This window comes from Cupressus sempervirens, chromosome 2 (assembly GCF_028749045.1).
Source record: "Cupressus sempervirens isolate cs-2001-9-10 chromosome 2, ASM2874904v1, whole genome shotgun sequence".
Lineage (NCBI taxonomy): Eukaryota > Viridiplantae > Streptophyta > Pinopsida > Cupressales > Cupressaceae > Cupressus > Cupressus sempervirens.
In genome coordinates, this window is record NC_143119.1 from 414,684,189 (window position 1) to 414,708,189 (window position 24,001).

At 36.1% G+C, this 24,001-nt stretch overlaps 1 pseudogene; it reads left to right on the forward strand.

Moving 5' to 3' along the window:
* The first annotated feature begins 1,143 nt into the window (after positions 1–1,143).
* Positions 1,144–24,001, forward strand: part of LOC149572865 (polyubiquitin-like) — a 34,901-nt pseudogene continuing 12,043 nt past the window's right edge.

Genomic DNA, 24,001 nt, shown 5'->3' on the forward strand with positions numbered 1-24,001 from the left:
CTCATTTTGTTGGAGATAGTAAGGCAACTCACATCTATGTATGGAAGAGTGAGAAAACTACATATGAAGATTTGGGTATGGCCCATCCCCATAGGTCCTTTTGGAGTTAAGAAAAACTAGGATATAATGACTTTTGGTTTAGAATGGGATCAATATCCCTTTGAGGCTTATAACTCCCCTTGTCCATGTTTCGACAATATTGGTAGAGTCCAATATTTGGTAGGAAAAAAATTGGAGCATGAAGATGCCATAGAGTATCACTGGATGAATGTGGTAGATGACTATGACAACCAAATCAAGGATTATTGTAGGATGACTCTTTATCTGCTAGAGAAGGTCTTGGAGGTTAAAGTCCCATTGAAATCAGTTCAACAAGATACAAAAGAGGTCTTGGATCCTTTGTACAATCAAGATAAGATATTTGATCAATCGATCATGAATGTAGAGATTGATAGGGAGAACACAACTATCAACTATAGGGAAAGACATATTATCTAATTAACCAAAGATTGGATCAAGAAGCCTTTCAAGTTGGACTCGGTTCCTAAAACAATTGTTTTATAGGCCACAACCCGCCTAGTAAAGGGAAGAGGGTGAAGTTTATAGTACCAAAATTTATAGCCCAATCTCCAATTAGGTCAAAAATGGTGTATCAACATGATACGGAAGTTGGATACTTCAAGGCACAAAAAGGAAAGAATAAGAGGAAGAGGGATTCTCCTCAACAAGCTAAGCTTAGAGCTGAAGGGACTCAAGCCTAGGAGGCAATTCAAGCCCCTAAGAATCAAGCGTTAGGAAATGTAGAAGCTACACAAGTCTAGGACAATCCACAAGTTCCACCACTAGAACAAGGGTAAGGATCAGAAGAAAGAGAACAAGAAGAATCTCTAGTTAACCAAGAAGAAGCACAAGAAGTGTCTCTGCCTAGTCAAGAGGCTTCCCCATCACTAGCTAAGAAAGCTAAGAAGAAAAAGACTCTAGTAAGAAGAACTAGGAGACAAAAGGTGATAAGAAGGGTTATTACTATTCCCTTAGTTCCAAAAACTATTCCCAAAGAGGATGAAGAAGATAAAGAGGATGACCATCCCTTGAGTCAAATGACTCATCTTTCTAGGGCCATGGAGGAAGAGCAGAGAAGGAGCCATGGAGGAAGAGCAGAGAAGGAGCTCCATTGTAACACCACCATCCATTCCTACACAACCTATTAAGATTACTACTTCTAAGGATGAGCTACACCAATGGATTGAAGAGCAAGAGAATCAAGGAAATGATGAATTCAATATATCAGATTTTGACTTCATGCTTGTGGCCATTGAATTTGTTGGTGATAAGATAAGGGATACACAAAAAAATCAACCTTTGGGAGGGGATTGGAGTCAATCACCACCTCAAACACAAGGATTTCAAGGTGCCTTGCCATCACCAAGTCAAGATTTATCTTTCTTGGATAAAGGTTCAACCACTCCTCTCCCTTCAGTTAATGAAGAACAGGTGCAACCAGTGCAGGAAGAAGAACCACAATAGAGATCCACTGATGAAGTACCAGAAGAGGGGTAGATATATGAAGAATCTTAGTAAACTTCCCAAGATACAAAGGTGAGGACTATGGACTCAATAGACACAAAGATGCCTGATGTAGATCCTTCATAGAAAGAAATGATTCTAGAGAGGAGTGATAAGGGAAAGGGTCTAGTAGAAAAAACCCCCTCTTCATCTAAGTCTTTGATGGAAACTACTCCAAGATGGTTGAATAAAGATGTGATGGTTAGGCATAAAAGGTAGATATATTGTAGTGAGGATGAGGAAACGAGAGAATTAGTTGAAGCCCTCAAGAAACTTGGGTTATCTAAGGGTGATGCATGCACATTGGCCTTTATTATGAGGAACCAAAATCAAGACTTGTTTGCTCACATTTCCATCCCTCCTCTACATGCAGATGCTAAAGATTTGATCACAAAAGATGATTAGATTAAAGAGGTCTTGCTTGGAAAGCCAACTATGGACACAACTAAATTGATGGTCACCACAGTAATAAAAGAAGTGTTTAACCACTTGGAAAAAGAATTGTTGAGACTTTGAAAATAGAATGAAGTCATGAGGGGATTTTTGCATGAGTTAATAGGTCATATTGACCCAGATAATCCAGAGGCCACTCTTTAAGTAGCTTTAAATAAGAAAAATAAAGAGGGAGCAGTTATATAGGTGGATCTATTTTTGAAGGCTTGTCATTCATGGCAAGAAAGTTTTGAGGAAGAGGATGTGTAGATAATAAAAGGGAACCTCAAGTTATTGCACCATATGCTTAATAATGCAAATAAATTGGTTGCTATTTTAAACTGGGATTTTGGATTGATGGACGAGGTACATACCTAAGGAAACGACCTTCGAGCATTGCAGTCAATAAAAGGTTAGAGGTATCGTATGCTAATGGATGTATGTACGGGGGATGAGTTAGATAAAATAGATAATTAGATTGAGAAGATTAGGGATGGTGATAAAGTAATAGAGAAATTTCATGCAGATATTCGTAAGCTCAAGGATCAAACCCAAGAGCAAATTTTGGAAGCAAAGAAATATTATAGTGATGCGTGCCTTGACATTTTTGAAGATGAGTCAATAGATAAAATCCTACAAGTGCAAATAGTTGTCGAACAGTTTTGAAAGGTCTTTGAAGAAACTTCTACTGATGAAGATATTAGACAAGCATTTAAGATGGAGGAGGCATTACTAGAATTGGATGTAAAGCTTGAAGACTTTGCAGAGACTCGCATAGAAGTGGGAAACTATTGACAAGTAGTAAAAGATAAGTATGACACTTTATATTTTCTAGATGCAACCCAAGTGATGGAGATTATAGAGAAATTTAAGAGAAAACATCCAGACATAGCTCTGGTATAAAGGGGAACAAAACCCAGAAGCTAGAATTTCAATTTTGACACTTGGGGGAAAATTTTGCATTTTTTGAGCTCTGTCACTAAGGTCAGCCTCTCCAAAGGTGTGCAGTGCACAAGGTGCACCACTCCCAAGGTGCACTTCTCCAAAGGTGTGTCAAAAGTTTTGAAGAAGCCCAAGGTGCGTTGATAGTTAACTGCTAGTTCCAAATTTAGAGCTTTCCATGCATAGGAAATGCATTATGATGGTAGTTCAACTCCTGCAAACATCTAGAGAAGGTTGAGTTTCTATTTTTGGCATCTCTAGAGACTCCTACATCATTTGAAAACTTTCTTCTTCTTGTTTTCTCATGCTTTTTTTGTTCTAAGACATGTAAAGGCTCATGCACCCATTAAATAATATAAACAAGGGTGGAGTCCTACTTAACACCTCTTAGAGAGTTAGTTTGTATATATTTGGATTTATTTTATTAGTTTTAAGCATATATTTGCATAAAGGAATCTCTCACTCTCAAAAAAAATTGAGGAGAAGATTTCCTATAGATTGAGGAATTGAATATGTATTCCAAGTCTTTTGATGCAATAATATATGTTATTGGTGCTCTCATTCTAAGCATAGATATTGTTGCTAGAGTGTGTTATATTTTGTGAACATATGTTCATGGAGTGTAATGGAACCAATAGTTTTGTTGTGTTGATTTGACTAAAAGATCTTTTAATTTTGGTGTTTTCCACATGTTTACAAATTCCATTGATGTACTTAGTTGGAGAAGAGATCACCTATTATTCCTACATAGCTTTTTATCTTGCACGAGCACAATTTTGGTGGCCTTGCAATTTGATGAAAAGTGAAACATCTTATAGTTACTAAATTCCCATTGATGATTGCATCAATAGAATTAAGGAATCCATGCTCCTATTTTTATTGGTTACCTCTCGATCTTTTGAATGGCTTAATTCATAGACGTGTTGTTTCCATGGCTTATGTCTGTTAGGGATTTACTTTTCAAGTCATTTGCTTAAAATTCTTGTTACCCTATCTTTGTTATTTTCTATTCAAACACTTGGGTAATTTAAGAATTCATATAGTTGCACAGTTAAAAGTGCATTCATTATAAATAGAAAAATAAAAAAAATATATTTCTTTTTGTGTGGTTACTTTTTGAGATAGCAAGAAAATTCAATGTTTTATTCAAAATTGGTCAAACTAGGAAAATGCCTCTTTGTGAACACTCACATTTATCTTCTACTAAGTGGATTCTACTAGGTTGCAAGATTGCCTAGAACCTTGGAGTTGATCCTATATTAGCTTTTCAAGAGAGGAGTTCGAAAGGATTCCCATTGTTAAGCATCATGCAAAATGACAGCTCAACAAGTTTCCATTCTAACTAAAACTCATTTCTAATCTTGACTGTTCATCCAAATTGATCTTGACCATTGATCAAATCCTAGAATTCTATTTAAGAAGCTCTCAATTCCTCATTTCAGAGGTTGTAAATTGAATTGTATCAAACTTATGCTGGAATAATTACTCATTTATTGCACTCATCATTTCATTAAATCTTGCATATTAATCTCATATAGTTTAAATATGCACTCATTTAGATTAAATTGTTCTTTCTTTTTCTAGATTAATCTTGCATTCTCATCAAGATTAAATCCTTCGTTCTAGATGTATGGTTGCTAGCTTCTCAATATGAGAGTGAATAACAAAATCATTCTATTTAGGAGGCAACATATTGACTTGTTGGTTGTTTTGGATGAACAATCCCATGTTCATTTCAGGATGATTCCTTAGATAATGATCATGTTGAAGTGTGTGTGAATCATAGAGGCCCACATTTCTCACTCACATTTCTGGAGCCCACTATGGGGTCGAGAAATCAAGTTTTTGGCCTCATCTATTCTTTATTCTATAAGTTTTTAATGTTCTATCACTCCGATTTGTACAATTCCTTAATTTCTCACGTGAAAAATCTCATTCTCACACAAAGAAATTGAAATTTTGCTCCCTCTTCTGTACTTGCTCACACGAAAACTATATAATTGCACAATTTCTCATGTGGTATACTCAATTTTCTCATGCAAGCCTATGAAGAATCTTGCATGATATCTGGCATCAATAAATGTAAAATAAATTTTTTAGATTGTATTTTTATCATGTTGATTTGATCTAATGTTTTTTTTTGAAACATTTTATTTTTGGTTTTTAATTTTCAATAGCCTAACAATGGCATGTAGATCATTTGTCAAAGACACCCTGTTACAAACTCATAAACAATATTGACCGTTTGATTGTAGGATGCTTAGTCAAAGATACACATGTCAAAGAATGAATTCAAACCCATTGAAACAACATGTCTTTTTACTGCTTTCTTACACATAGTTTAATAGAGCTTATGAACTTCGTAGGGCTTTGGAAAAATGAATATGAGAGTATGCTCTTTGCTACTTGGAAGTGATGCCCAAGAGTAAATAAAAAACCTAGATGCATTTGGAAGATGGTACCTGAAGGAGCCAAGAAAGTTAGTGGTTCTCCTGTATGAGTCTTTTTTATGAAGATATGATGGTTTCCTTTTAGGGAATCAAAATCTTGAGAAAAGACAAGTTGGTATTGATAAGCTAACTTGGTGATGAACATGTTCTGTGTGTTTGGATAAGGTGATGAGATAGAGGAGTATGCTCTTTCCCTTTGAGGGAAATAAAAAACTTGGACCCTTAGATCCAAACCACCAGTTTGAGTCAACCTTTAAAGGACCTACCAGAGTGATCCAACCTTTGAGAATGACCCAAGTGAGCACACATGTTTCACCAATGATTCCAACTCACTATAATAGAGAAGCTTTGTAGAGAAAAAATCCAAATCCATGTCAATTTCTTCCTCTTGATTCCTAATATTGTATGTCAAGAGGAGGCTCTATCTATTGCACTGAGTGATGTTGCCCCTAGTCTTGCTAGTCAAGTGTGTGCACTTTCAGCTGTTGGTGTGGGCTGCTGTCCTCAAATTCATTCATGAAGCCACCATGGATTAATGTGAACTAAAGTCAAGTAAATTTTTTTAGATAGTTGCTACCTGATTCATCTCTGAAAGGGGGCATAATCTTTGTGCAAGGAGGGGAAAGAATCTCTCCTATAGATACTCACCATAGGCATGTACTTGGATGCTGGAAGGTGGTATATGCACTTGAACCCTACCACAAGGGTTCTCATTCAATGTATATGTTATTGAGTCCTTAGAATACACCAAAAAAATGGGTTCTCTCTAGTGGAGTGACAAGACTATGTGAGGTGAACACATGCACATAAGTTGTGAGACAAATGTTTTTCTTCCTCTAACATTTTTGGTTATAGGGATAAAGAGTGTCTTTTTTGAGTCTTTAAACTTATCCAAATATTTCAAACAAAAAAAAGGTCAAGGTTCCCCCATCCCTCCAAGTTGCTTTTTCCTCGATTGGATTGTTTGTGACTACTACTTGCTTCTCGTGTCTGAAAATAACTATCTACTTGTAAACCAAAATGTCATCCAAAATTTGAAAATAATGCTGATATCTACCTGAAACTTGTAAACATTGTTCGTCCTCTATTCAAAAACTATCAAAACCATTGAAAATATCTTCAAGTTTAGTCAAAACCTGTCAATTTTGTACTTTTCTCACGTCTAGTTCTACAAAACTTCATGCAAGAAAACTGTCTCTTTGTACTTCCTCATGGGGTTCTTTGTAGTTCCTTGTGTTACTATCTACAAATCTTTGTGTGAGACATTTCCAAAACATTGTTATCTTTTGAGTCAAAATCCCATCTTTTTCAATCAAACGATTATTTCCTCATGCGACTCTGTGCAAGTTCTCGCGTGAGGAAGCTACTCTAAAATTATTGTTCTAAAATTTTTCTTTTTTCTTTGTACTCCCTTACATGGCTTTGTGAGAAACTTCATGTGAGATCATGTCCTAAAGTTGTCAAACCTATTCTACCAGTTGTGTCTTCTCACCTGGTTATCTGTATTTTGTTGCCTTGGAGTCATTTCCTCGTGCGAGTCTATCAAAATATTTCAAAGGTAATGAGCTATTTTAAGCTCCCTCTTCAAAATCTGATCCAAGTTTGATCTATCTCTGGAACACTTGGTCATTCCTCTGTCTACAACTGTGTCAAACTTTGACTTCTTTCTTAGTTGACAACTTGTAATTTACACATGAACTAGTCTCCTCACTTGGTTATCTTATTCTATTCTCTTGTGTTTGTCATACCTTGCATCATGATAGTCATAACTCTTGGCTCTTCTATCCATTTCTCAGATGACTCATACCTAGGTATGCATCATGCTTATCTCACTTTGAGGCTATGTCCTAGTGTGGTCCTTGTCTAAAATTTTCCTTTCATCATTGTCTATGATTGCTACAACAAGGAGTGGAAATGTGTTTCCTCCCCATAGACTTAGATTAGGTAGAGCTAGGGATTAGAATCATGGTAGAGGTTTTTGCCCAGCTTATACACTATTTGAATCCAGTGAAACTAGTGAGGAGGCTTCATAATATCCTTCCCCTGTTAGACCACCTCATGCTCAAAGAACATTTCCATAAAATTTCTTCAAACTTAGAATCCATTGTATCAAGAGAATCTTGAAACTAGTAGAATACCTAAATCTCCAGAAAAATAGTTGACTTCTTATTCATAAGACCTTTTCAACCAATGTACACTAAAACTTACCGCATTCCTAAAATGGATGATCAAGACCAAGAAAATGGAGAACATAGTAGAAGACAAGATCACTAAGCAAATGAAAGACATAAAGGACCCTTTACTGATGAGAATGAGGAAACTGAAGAAATACTTTACGAAGACATAGAAAAATGTCGAAAGGGTAAACACTTTCAAAAAGTCATGGAAATCATGCTTAATGAAGAGAAAGATAAATACTTTCTCAAACTCGCTCAAGAAGGAGCAAAACTACCTCATCACTTTAATGTTGAAACAATTGTCACACAAGAAGAAGAAACTAAAACTTCCAAGTTGTGCAAACAACTTCAAGTCATGCAAGAGCAATTGACCCAAGTGATGCGTGATGAGGACAAACCAACCAAAACATACACCTTAGACACTCTTTGTCCATTTCCTTTTGACAAGAGTTTAGACATGCCTCCTTTTCCAAAAGGAGTTGAGTTGCCCAAATACAAAAAATACTTCGAAACCTCTGATCCACAAGATCATTTGAGGGAATTCGGTGCTTTGTCTATGGAGTTCATGCACAATCAAACATATCTTATGCATTTATTCCCACAAAGTTTAAGTGGTCAGGCCATGGAATGGTTCTCATGGTTTCCTTCTGGTATCAAAACATTTGATGAGATTGCTAACCTATTTTTTCAACAACACTTACACAACATACAACATCTAGTTAACATACGTGACTTGTGTAACCTCAAACAAAAAGTCAGGTAACCTTTCCTCACATTCCTTCACAGGTAGTGACAATTATACACCAAATACTCATGAAAGATTCCTGAAAATGAAAAACTTGACATTATCATAGATAATCATTTACTTGATTTTAGGTATAAAGTACAACTTCAAGGTACATGCACCTTTGAAGACATGGTTACACAAGCTATCTAAATAGAGGAATTTATAGTAAAAAAGGGTGAGATATCCCTTCAAAAAGACACTAAGCAAGGATCAACCTCTAGTAAGGATAAATCCAAGTATGTGAACAAGAATCAAGAGGTAGTACATGATGGAGTAGTTGATAACATTAATCCTAAACCTGTCAAAACAACATTCAATCTCACAAGCAATCTTAAAGCATCTAAAAATGTTGACAAACCTCCTACTAAAGACAAGACATTTGGAAACAAAATGATGAACTCATCTTGGTTTACACACCAAAAATGTTAATATACACCTCTTGGTGAACTTCTGGATGTGGTCTATAAGACCTTGCTACAAAACAAGCTCATTTCTCTATTGGATAATTCTCATCCTTATGACCTAAAACCACAACTTTCATGGTGGAATGAGACTAAATTTTTCAAATACCATCAGAACAAAGGTCACAAAACCAATAATTGCATCAATCTACGTCACAAAGTCTAAGACTTAATTGACGATGGTGAAATCATTGTGGATGACAACAACAAGAATTCAAACCACAAGGCTTTTAAGGATCCATTTCCACATTACTAGAAAGGAGAAAACTCTAAACCGAAAGCTCATAACAAGGTCAACTATACATACACTAATGAAAATGATGTGATCAACATTGTTGAACTTGTGGATTTCAAATATTATGACATCTTCACAATTAAGGGAAAACAAGATAACATGAAACCTAAGACACCATTTGTCTTGAGAGGTGCTACATCTACTTTATCTGATAAATAGCCATTATAATCTTCTGCTAATGTTGTTACGTGTTCTCATGCCAAGATAGTACTCAAAGGCCCTGTGCCTTTTACTCCTTAGTTAGATCAATACAAAGACAAACCCCTTGCTGGTCCATCTATCAAAGGTACAAAAATTACAACACCTTTCGTGTCTACCAACTATAGTATCCTTGACCAATTGCAATGGACAAGTGCTCAAATAATGATCTTTGAATTACTCAAAATCTTGCATTCTCATAGGAAGATTCTCAAAAAAGCCCTCAATGAGGAAAATGTACCTCAAGATCTTGATCTTGATAGGTTTCAATCTATAGTGGGTCACCTGACTTCACCTCATTACTTTTCCTTTTTTGAAGAGGATGATACTTCACCAAGTCATCCACATAATCAACCATTTCACATTGAAGTCATGACACATAAAAAGCATGTCTATGATGTCCTCATTGATAATGGAGCTAGTTTAAACATATTCTCTACTAATTTTCTTAGGAAATTGAGCTATTTTGAAGAGTCTATTGTTTTGCATCACAAAATAACCATCAAGTCATATGATGAAGTTGAGCATAAATCCCTAGGTCTTGTTGTGTTGCCTCTTTGAGTTGGCCTTGAAGAAAGGGATGGTACTTGTCAAGTCCTTGAAATTCCATTAGTGTACAATATCTTGCTAGGGAGACCATGGATACATGAGATGCAAGTTGTGCCTTCAACGTATCATCAATGCATCAAGTTTCCATACGATGGCTCTGAAGTCACCATACTTGCCGATAGTAGTTATACTTGTAACATGCTAAAATCTACTGAAAGCTTTGCACAGATCATCATGATGATAAACTTAAAGAAATTGTGAAGTCACTCAAGTTGAAAGAAACTGGGATGGGTGACTATCACATAGAACCTATTCTATCTTTGAAATCTCTTCCTAAGTCTCCCCATCATTATGGGAGACTATCTAAAATGAAGAGGCCTTTTGTACTATCACCCCAAACTAAATAAAATAGTACCTTTGTCAAATCTACTATACCTATGGAGGAGGAAGAAGAAAACAGAGCTATCGTTGCATGGATATATAGAGAGGAAACTCCAATGGACCTCACAGAATAGTCTTGTGAGATTACTCCTGAAAAGTATGGCTCAGGTCTTAAACTCATGAAACACTTTGGATACAAGGGGAATGGTCCAATTGGATGTAAAAAAAATGACTTGATTGATCCTATCAAAGCAATTTCTAGAAGGTCTCGAGATACAATAGGCCTAGGTTTTAAGAAGATTCCCTTTCATCTAGGGATTAACATATTTATACCAAAATCTAAGAGTTCATCTAAGCATGAGTCACACACTAAGTCAGATGATCCTAAGGATGATGTTGATGATAAGGATCCTTATCCTTATCCAATTCCTTTTGATCTTGTTACATTCTTCATAGAACTAGATGACTTTGTACCATTTGTCACCACTGTGGATGTTGGTAGTGATTCTTCTGAGAACACTACTGATTCTCCCCATATTCAACAAGAACAAGGAGAGTCAAGTCATGCTTTAGTCATTGAGTGACTTATTAAAAATCCATATGATGAAGGAGAATGGGTCCCTATTACTACTGGGGAGTTCTATAATTTGTCTCCATGTAGCATAGATTCTCGAGAGTATGAATTTTATTCTTTCTCAAAAGCAACTAAAGACAAAGATATAGATTAAGTTCATGATTATGAAAATCAGCTCGAAGTAGATAAATTGTCTAGGGTTAGGTTGGATGAGTCTCATCTAACTAGTGTCATCCAGTCCTCAATTAATGTTGTTATAACTCAGAGGCATTCAAACACACCTATGGATGAAGCCTCTCTAGGTCTCAAATTACTTGTCCAAGCATTCGGTGACTATACTATGGACACCATTGAACCCACCACATCTCTTTCACTCACCTATCCTGAGCTCATAGACTAGAATTCCAATGCATCTAATGAAGTCCCTACATTCTAGAATGACTATGCTCTTGCTTGCTACTTAAATATTTTTGAACTAGTACGTCTTCCACCAATAAATAGAGTGTCAACATGACTGAAGATAGCATCAAATATCTTAGTCACACAATAAAAAGTAAAAGAAATAGAAGATATGATGGTGAAAACCACATTATGGCAGTATCAGAACCTAAAATAGTAAATATAAAAGATGTATCCAGAGGTGAAAACCTCTCTGAGGCACTTGAGGATGAGATATTTGATGCACTTCTAGTCATTTTCAAAAGAGATCATCAGTGTTGATAGAGACAACACAACCAATCAACTTGGGAATAGAGGAACAACCTCACATTATACACCTTACAAAATCTTTATATGTAGAAGAAAAAGATGAATTCATTTCCTTCTTTCAAGAGAGAAAGATAAATTTCGTGTGGACATACTCAGACATGTAAGGCTTAGATCCTAATCTCATAATGCATCATTTATCTATTGTACCAGGAGTAAAACCAGTCAAATAGAAGCTTCAAAAAGTGCATCCTCATGTGGCATTACTTGTTAAAGATGAATTGGAAAATATTCTCAAGGCTGGTTTCATCCATGCTATTGATTATGTTGAATGAATTTCAAACATTTTTCTAGTCTCCAAGTATGATAAATCTATTCAAGTTTGTACAAACTTCCAAGATCTGAATTTAGCATGTCCGAAGGATGATTTTCCACTTCCCAAAATTGATATGATAGTGGACATGCCAACATGATATGGAATGTACTCGCTCATGGATGGCTTTTCTAGTTATAATAAGATGAAAATTGCACCAGAAGACATGGAGAAAACTGCTTTCACTTGCACATGGGGAACTTTTTGTTGAAATGTGATGCCATTTGGTCTGAAAAATGTTGGTTCCACATATTAGATGGTAGTTACAACCATATTTCATAATATGATGCATAATATAATGGAGGACTATGTTGATGATACCTTGGTTAAGAGCACAAAATGCAACACTCACCTTCAAGATTTGGGACCCATCCTAAATCATATGAAGAAATTTAGTTTGAGACTCAATCCCAAGAAATGTGCATCTGGTGTAAATTCTGGGAAACCACTTGGCTACATTGTCTCTGTAAAAGGAATCAAGGTAGATCCAGAGAAAGTTCAAGAAATCATGGACATGACTCCACCTCGTAACATTAGTCAAATGAGGGGCTTGCAAGGAAGACTTCAATCCATTCACAAATTCATCTCATGGTTGGATAATAGATCACAACCTTTTACTAAGACTCTGCATAAAGGCATGAAATATGATTGGAATAAAAACTATGATCAGAGTTTAACAAAGATAAAGGAATACCTTTCTAATCCACCGATCTTGATGCCTCCAATCTACGAGAAGCCTCTCATTTTGTACATTTTAGTGACATAATCATCTCTGGGTATCTTGCTAGCTTAGGAGGACAATGATAACAAGGAATAAGATATATACTATTTGAGTCACGCATTGATTTCTTATGAAATGAACTATAGCATCATTGAGAAAGCTTGCTTGGTAGTCATATTTGCTTCCCAAAAATTGAGACACTATATGCTTGCTCATACTACATGACTAGTTGCTAAAATTGATCCACTAAAATACTTACTTGACAAGGAAGCTGTAACATGAAGGTTAGCTAAGTGTGTCATGATACTAAGTGAGTTTAATATTTAGTATGTTGAGAGAAAGGCTATCAAAGGACCAGTAGTTTTTGACCAATTAGTAGAAGTACCAATGCAAAGTCTTCTTCCACTAAATATTGACTTTCAATATGAGTCCATTTTAACACTAACACATCAAACCTAGGCAATTTTCTTTGATGGTCCTTTTACACAACAAGGGTCTGGTGCTAGGCTCTTACTCATAACACCATAGAAGTATTCATTGCCTAAGGTGTACAAGATTCTATTTCCTTGTATGAACAATATTGTAGGATATGAAGCCCTAATCAATGGCATGAAGATTGTAGTTGAATGGAGAGTAGATGAATTGAATATCTTTGGGGATTCACAACTCGTAATCAACCAAGTCAATGGTGTGTATCAGATAAAGGATGAGAAGTTGATACCTTATAAGTGAATGGTTGATGATCTAAAGAAATACTTTTCTCATGTCACTTTTCAACAAATTCCTTGGGTAGACAACAAAGTGGCTGATCCAATAAATACTCTTTCTTCCACACTACAAATGTTAGAGAATGATCTTGGACATGAGTTCTTGGTGGAGACGTTACTCTACCCTACCTATAATTCCCCTAAATCTTAAATGATCTATTCTATTGTAGGACATAATTCATCCTGCTAACAAACAATTCTAGACAATCTAACCCAAAATGAAAAACATCACCTTATCTGTAATGCTTTGCTGCATGTTATTATTATTGATGACTTATTTAGGAGAGGTTTTGATGAAACACTCCTTAGGTTTCTAAAGCCTGATGAGTCCAAACATGCATTGATTGATGTACATGAGGGCATTTGCAGACTCTAATGGCTTGACACTAGCGGATAAACTTATTCGAGTTAGTTACTATTGGCCAAATATGGAGTAAGAGGTAATCAAATATGCCGAGTCTTGCAAACAATGCTAGCTCCATGGAAATCTAATTCACACTCCAACTAGGGAGCTAATTCCATCGATCACTCTATGGCCATTTCAACAATGGGCCTTCAATCTAGTGGGTTAGATTCACCTATCTTCTTCAAATGGACATAAGTTCATTATTATAGCCACAAAGTACTTCACCAAATAGATAGAGGCAGTCCCACTCTCTACAAAAAATGGAAAAACTATAGCTTTGTTCATTCTGAATTACATCATATGTAGGTATGGTGTACCTTCCTCCATTATTACTGATAATGGAGGATAGTTTGAAAAAAAAGGATCTTAAAGAGTTGTGCAAAAAGTTCATAATCATGCAACATTGGTATTCTATTTATTACCCCTATCTTACATCACACAATCAACAAATCTAGAAGGGACTAGCACCTTCAAATTAATCTAGCTTTATGGGATTACAAAACTAGTATTAGAAATCCAACATGGACAATGCCCTTTTGCTTTGGTATATGGAGCGAATGGTGTGCTTCCAATTGAGGTCAATTTTCCTACTTTGAGAATCTCTATTAAAGGCCTCATTATTGATGATGACTACATAATATCTTGGCTTCAAGAGCTAGAATTGTTAGATGAACATCAAGAAGTGGTGTGTGATCATCTTGAAGCTTAAGAAAAATGCATGTCTAAGAGCTACAAAAAGAAAGTCAAGCCACATGACTTCCAAATGGGTGATCTTGTCTTGAGGGAGAACCCTAAAAATCAACAAAAAAGGGTGCATAAAGGTTAGTTTGAACCCAACTAGCTTGTTCCATACATAGTTATTGTAGTGTTTGGATCTGGTGCTTACCAACTTTCAACAATTGAGGGAGAATCACTCAAGGAGCTGATCAAAACTCTTCATTTGAAGAGGTTCTACAACTGACATGCTTTCTAAAGCTCTTTGTACATACTTAAAAGTCCTAAAATTATCTTGGTGAAAACCTAGCATTATGCACCTTGGTAATACCAAAAAAAAGTAAAAAATACAAAATAACAAAAAAATAAAAAAGAGAATAAATACAAAAAAATTGAAAAACAAAAAAAATCACCATTGATGAAAACCTGGCAAATAGGAATCATGGTAGCAAAAAAAAAGAATCTCTGCCAAGAAGGTGAAAACTTGGTAAATAGGTACCTATTGTTCCAAATGCTACATCTTGCAGTGCATCTTCTGGCTCTTATATGGTTGCTTTCCTGCTTTAGTTTTCTACTTCCACTCATTCATCCCTGGATTGAATCTTGTCATAACTGAGGGGTAACACCCTATAGTATCATAGGAATCTCTTTCGTGTTAGTCACCAATTGTTCTAACTATGTCTGCCTACTATCACTTGTGTCACTATAGAGATTCCTCTCATGGAAGATCTCTTTCATGAAAGTCACCAGTTATTCTAACTATGTCTACCTACTGTTGCTTGTGTCATTACAAAGATTCCTCTCATAGAAGATCTCTTTCATGATAGTCACCAATTGTTCTAACTATATCTGCCAACTACCTCTTGTGTCACTACAAAGATTCCTCTCAAAGAAGATCTCTTTCAATTTAGTCACTAGTTGTTCTAACTACATCTTTCTACTGTCGCTTGTGTCACTCCAATCACTAGTTGTTCTAACCGTGTCTATCTACTGTCACTTAGTTTCTTACTAAGATTCTTATCAATCAAGATTTCTCTATGACGTTAGTCACTAGTTGTCCTAACTAAGTCTGTCTACTATTGTCCTCCTACTAAACATATTTCTTGCATATATGTTCTGAACATTGACACTTGACAATCTTATCAAACACTGAACTAAAAATGTTGAATTTGTTTGGGATATGCTAAGCTTTTCTTTGATCTATTTTTTCCTTCGTCATGTCTCTTTGAGAAACTCAATGATGTCTCTTTTGATTAGAGAAGCAAGGACTAGTGGCATGATCTTTTCTTTTCTTTCTATTTTCTAGTTTAGTTCCAATGATCTGAAATATCTATATAAAAGGGGTGTCAAATATAAGAGCCTCCATCTCATATTGGATGGTTGTGTGTACCTCAACTCATTTTATATGGACTCTTCACTAAAGTTGGTTCTTTTCCTTACTTGTTTGAGTGAATTTTCTATGCTACAACAAATATTGATACTTGTCTTGCTAAGTGCATGTATGGCTCACTACAAGTATACTTAGCACACTTCTATCTCAGGTCACAAACACAAGGGTCATTGCAAACATAATACTTACTGATTTCTTAGCACAAGAAGGATCTCTTATGTGTCTGGCGTGTCTTCACACAAGAAACATTCTGGTCATTCTATCGTTTATGCTCTGATGCTTATGTTTGCTTGCTATATCAAAAGGGACAAATGTTCTCACCATTCTGGCTTCTTGTGCCTCAAATGCTTACATTTAATCCTGACAAAACTAGAACATGCGTCATATTCATATTCTCATGATTGCAGTGGTAGTGGGAATTATATGAAATTTGTGGGTTTAGCTAAACACTCAGTGATGATAATTGTACAAGCTTGGTAACCAGACCTAGGGTTGCATCTAGCATAGGGCTGCATTGCATAAATACATGGTTTGATCACTAATTTACTTGCATCCTTTGTGATAAGGTATTGTTGGTTTCTTCAAAGTATCACATTTTTGCATGGCTGCACAAGCATTTAGTTCTTTGGTTCATCCTCTTGATCTTCATGAGATACTTGTCATTATCAACAAAATGGAACATTGCATGAGATGTTAGTTCATTGACATTTTGCATTTCACATAAATAATTTTATTATTCATCTCATTTACACTACATTCATACATCATATCAAATTTGCATTCTTAATAATATCATTAAACATCTCATGTACAAAAATATATGAAAGAGAAAAGATGACACATGCAATGATACTCAAATCAAAAGATCTCATATATGTGTGTGTGTGTGTGTGGAGTCAACTATATAATTGGTACAAATAATGCATGTTACTCGAGCACTGTCATTCTAAAAAATGATATGATGCTGGCACACCAATTGATACATAACCAGAGCAAGATCAGAAGAAAGTGAGCTAGTTCTATCCCTCTCCCTCACCTCTAGGTGGAGGAGGAAGGGGCATATCTAGTCTTGTTAGAGGCCGTCACCTCCTGACTCTCTTGCATACTAGGAGAATCCTAGCACCTGCTCTACCTTAGATGAAACTACTACAACATACGTTGCATAGTAATACATTGCTCTTGCTGACTGAAGCCAAATCTCATTTTGCTATCACTCTAACTGCTCTCATGATGAACAAATCTCTTGCTCCATTTGCTCTTGCAAGTCACAAAGTTTTCAATCTCACTCTGATATCTTGGTATTGCTAATGGCAAACTATATTTGTAGCTCTCCCAACAATCACTGCACTATCCAAACTCGATCTCTAGATCTCCTAAGGGCATCCTATGTCTGTGCTAGGATATCTCCACCTTGTGGCTTAGGAGTAGGCTGATCCTACATTTCCTCATCACCCACTCTGTACTTAGCCTACTGAGGTGGCTTCTCCTCTGTACATGCCCTCTATGCACCTCCTCTGATTACACCTTAGGTACCCATCTCACCTAAAGGATTTCTATGTCCTATATCACTACCTCCAGCACCTAGATCCTCTCCCATCTAACAAGGAGGGATCTGTCTCTATAATGTGCATTGCCTGGGTCTCTCTTGCTATGGTAGCTATGATGCTTTATGTGGTGGTGACTATCATTCCTATACTAGCTACATTGGCACTGCCATCCCTACGAGGTCTATAAATCAAGGGAAATGATGACTCACAAAATTTGCTTGGTATGCTGGAGTCATCCCCCCATTTGCAACTGCTGTCATATAGTCCCACTATGTTGCAACAATGGAACACACATCGAGCATTAATCTTCCCTGGTCCAATCTAACAGACCACCCATGATCTAGGTCTATGGAAAAGTGAACATATGTGCAATACTCTTATGGGATATCCTATGGTTGATCATACTATTTCCACACGTGAGTCAGTGAGAATCTCTTGATCACCTGGACCAAGCAACCAATTAGTGGTTGAGATGCAAACATGTACCCTAGCTCCACATATGCATCATCCCATGCCTCCATCTCTATAAATGGCTTCTATACTACAACTACTAGGTCATCCAATCAACCTCTCCACTACTTAGTCTTACCTAGAACTATTTGGGTCATCTATCCATGGTACCTATAGATGTATGGCTCATGGTCCTGTTTCCCATCAAGACAAGTCAACCTTGTGACGAGAAAGTACTCCCATACCCACACCTAAAGAATATAGAACCCTACAACCATGCTCTTACTCTCGTGATACACAATCTCATGCATCTTGTGGTACATGTATGCCAGCATGTATTGACCCTATATAAAGTGTACTAGCTCATCTAGAATCTGCTACAACATCCATCCCCATTTGCACTCAAGGCCGTGTTGGCCTTTGTTAGACATCAAAAAGTAGTTGATAAAAACTCTGAGCACTGCTGCCAACGTATGGGTGGGACCATATATATGCACTATCTCATCCCATGTGATGGCACAACCCATGATGAGATCCTCCTAAAAGATGGCCCTCAGTGTCGTTGTACCTGTCTGTGGCTATGTGTCATACACCACTCATGGCTTATGGAATGGTATTCAGAGTATCTTATATATATCCTTCAATGTGATGGTCATCTCTCCCAGGGGCAAGTGAAAAGTGTTCATCCTCGAATGGAAATTCTCAACCAGTACCATTAGTAAACTATGATTCATCACCAATGTAGGAATTCAAAAAAGCTATAAGAGACCTAGGATGTCAATGTGTGCCATGTCTACATCATCTAACTTTCTAACTAGTGCTCTGTAAGGGAGATAGTGTGATCTAAATGAGACGTCCATAAAGCTAACCTGAAAACACACAAACACCATGAACATAATCAGTATAAAAAAGACAAACATAAAGAACAAGAGCGCAAAACAAAAATGAAAAATCTAATTTTCAAACAATTTTTTTTGCACAACACCAAATTTTCACATGAGATTGTGCTTTCTCGTGCAAGATTGCACTTCTTTGTGTGATATTAAAAGTTTTTGCATGAGAAATTTCACAATGGGAAGCAAAAAACTTGCTATTTATAGGGTTTTTGATGGGGACACAACCCAAGAACCGAATGGACACAACAGAAAAGGGAAAACAAGATAGTACATTCAGTATAGAGAAAATAAACTTCAAAACATGCCCTAAGGGCTTACAATAGCATAAATGTGGAGATAATTTCTCCTTTCAGTACCTCCTGTCAAACTCCACTTCGAACTGCCTTTTACAATGCCAAAAATCTCCTTAAATAGACCCCGGAGGGTTAAGGACTAGGAATACATTCTAGAAAGTGCTAGTAGGCATCCACCGACCAAATAGAAGGTTCCAGAAGCTGTGTTAGAAGTTGGCGCAAATCTAGAATAATCCAGAAATGGTAACTGAACTTTCGGGAGGCATAACTTTTGAACCGTAGCTCCGATTGACGAATTGTTTACATTTTCGAAAAGCTCTCGAAGCACTCTATAGCCCTATGGACAAGCTTTGCTTGTCCCCCATTTTTTGGCCCTTTTCAAGGTCATTTAATGCCTCTAACATAACTTTGAAGCATTCTTAGGAGGTCTCCACAACTCAAAAAATTGCAATAACTTTCAAACCGTGGGGCCTTTTGACCTGATTCTTTTTCTGGAATGCTCTAAATCACAATTACATTCATCTAGCCAATTTACACCTCTTAGTTCACCAAAATGATGGCCCAATTACATACTCCTATTTTTTCAGGATTTACTAGCACACTAATAGTGGAACTGTGAGAGTTGGAACCTTTATTTGACCCAAATGGGTGTCCAAAAATGAAAACACATGAAACAGAAACTAAGTCTAAGTACATTTTTTTGGGGTGATACAGGATTGCCCTTATACCTCTGGATACTCTTGCAACAGTTTCTCGCACGAGAGATGGGTATCTCCCATGTGAGAAAACCAGTACACCATGCAAAAAAGTACCAGTTTGGTACTTTCTTGCATGAAATAGAATGCAGGCTTGCATGAAGAATGAAGCCTTCACAAAAAACCCATGGACAACAACACTTTAAACAACTAAGAACTGATGAAAAACACATCAAAATGCATAAATTTTCAAATGTAAAGTAGGATAATTAACTACTCACCGAAGATCCATAGTCCATCGGTTGGCTATGTCACCTGGAACGCTTGAATTGATGCAAACACATGGGGACCACCATCTTTCTCCTCAGAGCTCTCTTCTTCACAAAAGACATGCACAAATGAATTGAAAATGACCCTTTGGGCCCTTACATAGGTTTTGACCTAATTTTTCAAAGTGCTCCAATTGGCATGAAAATCAAACTGCTAGCTAATTTGGCTGCTCTGAACTGATTTTCAGGATCAACTTTGAAATCTAACATGCTTCAACAAATCAAAATCGCATTTTAAATTTTTAGGACTGACGTGATCAAATGCTTATGCAGTCCATTTTTTTGATGCTTTGTGAGTCTTGAGATATGTTCAAATCATATTTTTTGCAACATTTCTAACTTTATTTAGGAAAAAGTCAACACTCTTCAAATCTGGTCAACTTTGGTCAAACTTGGTCTTTGGACCTTAAAATCACTTTGAATCGACTCCATATTGTCTTTAGACTCTTTTAATCTATTCTACATTCATCTAAATCTTTGATTTCTTTAGTATCTCTCAATATAATGCTCTGCATCATTGTTTTGGTGTGTCATCTTTTGATTTCACTCTCGAAGGGGGCAGGACGGTTACATCATTGAATCTTTCAAAACTGACTTCAATTCAAGCTGAATCTTATGTCCTCATCACTCAAGGCATCTCATCACTTGGGGCATCTTGTTGCCCTCTATCTACCATCATATGTCATATATCTTGTCTTTTGATCAGTCGATCAATCTTATAACAGTTCTTGTCTTAGTTCAATGGACAGGCATTACGAAAATCTAACCTAGACTCTTGAGGATCAAGCCTTGTTCTGGGGATGATTCTATGACTCATGATAGGTCTTGTTATCTTTTATGGACCAGTATTTAGGTGTTCTCTCTAGACTCTAGGTATTAAGCTCCGTTCTAGAGATAATTCCAAATTCTTGGTAAGGATTAAGCTTTGTTATGCAGAGAATCCTAATTCTTACTTAGAATTAAGATTCATTTAGGAGATAATTCTAAACTCTTCCTTTCAATCACTATTTAATGGACAGGTATCGGGATAGTCTAACCTTCAATCCTAAGGATTAAGTCTCATTCTAGGGATAATTTTATGAATCATGATTAATCTTATCATCTTCTAAAGGATAGGTATTGAGACAGTCTAACCTTGACTCCTGAGAATTGAGTCTCATTTTGGGAATAATTCTATGAAGTTTGACAATATTTATTCTATCAATTTTGGTATCTAGGTGTTCTTTTTGGATTCCCTATGATTTTGCTTCGTTCTAGAGATAACCTTTAAAAACTTATCAATTTTGGTATCTAGGTGTTCTATCTAGATTCCCTAAGGCTAAACTTCATTCTGGAGATAACCTTAAAAAGCTTATTGATTGGTCTCCGTATCGTCAATTTTTGAATCAATCTCATTTCTTGATTTATACTTCATACTTTTGATTTCTTTGAATCGAATGTGCACGATTGGTCTCCATATCATCAATTTCGGAATCAATCTCATTTCTTGATTTATACTTCATACTTTTGATTTCTTTGAATCAAATGTGCTACTCACACATTCATTTAAAGAGGGGCAAATGTAATACCCCAAAATTAGCACATTGCCATGCTAAACCAATTCTGGTCTATTAATCAATCTTAAAGTCCTATTTTACTAGGCAATTCTGAATCCTGATAATCACTACTTGACCTAAGTGTCAAGTGTAGAAAATACCTAATTTACATTAATTACATATTCTATTTAATTCCTAAGTCTAATCGAATTAGCAAAGGTAAACCTTTTAATTAATTTAATTTAATTATGAGTCCTAACACTTAAATTAAATTAAATTTACCCCTTTTGTGTTTAATTTAATTAAATATATCCTCATTTTAACTTATTGAATTTAATTATTTAATTAATAAAGGTTATACATTTATGAGGTCATATTCAATTTTATTAAATTAAATATACTCTCCAAATCCTCTATTTAGTTTAGAAATGGAAATTTTGAGTTGATTGAAATTAGAAAAGAAATTAAACCAGTTAACTCTTTATTCCACTCAAAAGTAATCAATTAACTTCATTTCCACAAGGAAGTTTCCATTCTAACTGAATCTCATTTCTAATCTCAACTGTTCATCCAAAATGATCTTGATCGTTCATCAAATTCTGGAATTCTATTTAAGAAGCCCTCAATTCATCATTTAAGAGGTTGCAAATTGAATTGTATCAAACTTATGCTGGAGTAATTACTCATTTCTTGCACTCATAATTTCATTAAATCTTGCATATTAATCTCATATAGTTTAAATATGCACTCATTTATATTAAATATTCTTTCCTTTTCTAGATTAATATTGCATTCTCATATAGATTAATCTTTCATTATCATATAGATTAAATCCTCCATTCTAGATGTTTGGTTGCTAGCTTCTCGATCTAAGAGCGAAATAGAAAAATCATTCTAGTTAGGAGGCGATAGATTGACCTATTGGTTGTTTCATATGAACAATCCCATGTTCATTTCAAGATGATTCCTCAGATAATGATCATGTTGAAGTGTGTGTGAATCACAGAGGCCCACATTTCTCACTCACACTTAATACACATCAAGACTTATTAGTATCCCTTAGGATCCCTTAATACACATTAGGAACCCATATTACCTATAATGTATCATAATGGGTAATGGGGGTCTTAGGACTCATTGATGGGTCCTATGACCCCTTAAGACCCTTATTATACATCAAGACCCTTAAGGGCCCACCACATACCATAAGGGGTTCTAATGGATCTTGAGACCATTTCAGGACCCTTGTAATCCCTTATAATGCATTAGGACCCCTTAGGACCCATCATTGTGTCATGGTACCCCATAGTATGCAAAGTAAGCTATTAATACTATCATGTATCATAAGAGATCCTTAGCAGGTGTAGGACCCATTAATAAGTTGTAAAACCATCAAGGACTCACTAATGGGTCATATGACCCCTTACTATGTATTAGGACCCCCTAGGATCCATTATGTATGATGGGGAATCTTAAGTGATCACAAGACCCACTAATGGGTCATAAGACAATTTAGCACCCCTTATGAACCAATAGTGATTTCTAAGATCATTTATGACCTATTATGCCTCAATAATGGGTCCTTAGAACCCCTTAGTATTTATTACATTCCCTTACGAGCCACTATGTATCATAAGGAGTCCTAAGGGTTCAAATGAGCTATTATTGGGTCATACAACAATTTAGCACTCTTTATAACCTTTTAATGTGTCCTAAGACCATTTACAACCTTGTGAGTCATTCATGGTTCTTATGGCCCCTGAGAGGCTCTTAATATCCCTTAATACCCATTGGTATCCCTTAGGACACATTATAACCCCTTTGAACACATTAACCAATGTAGGACACACTAATAGGTCCTCAAGGGTTATATACTTGATCCTAGTGTATCACAAGGGAACTTAATGGGTCCCAAGTGGTTCTAGGATATTTTAGGACACATTAAGACCCATTACTACACATTAGTACACATTAGAACCTAGTAAGACCTAGTAGGACACACTATGACCCCTTAGAATGCATTAATTATCGTACACATAGTAATGGGTCTTAATGTATCATAAGGGGCCATATTGGGCTTTAAGGGGTATTGGGACTCCTTAGGACCCTGATGGTATATTAGGACCCATAAGTTTTTCCTCAGATCCCTCAGTGTGAAAATTAGGACCCCTCAAAACCAGTTATGTATTATAAGGGGTCCTTTATGGTTCTACAAGTCATTAATGGATCTTAAGTGGTATTAACATATAATAGGTGGTCATAATGGGTCCTAAGTGGTCCTAGAACCCATCAGGACCTCTAAGGATCCATTAAAACCCCTTAGGACCCATTACACCCCTTATGATACACAATAGATCCTAATGGGTCATAT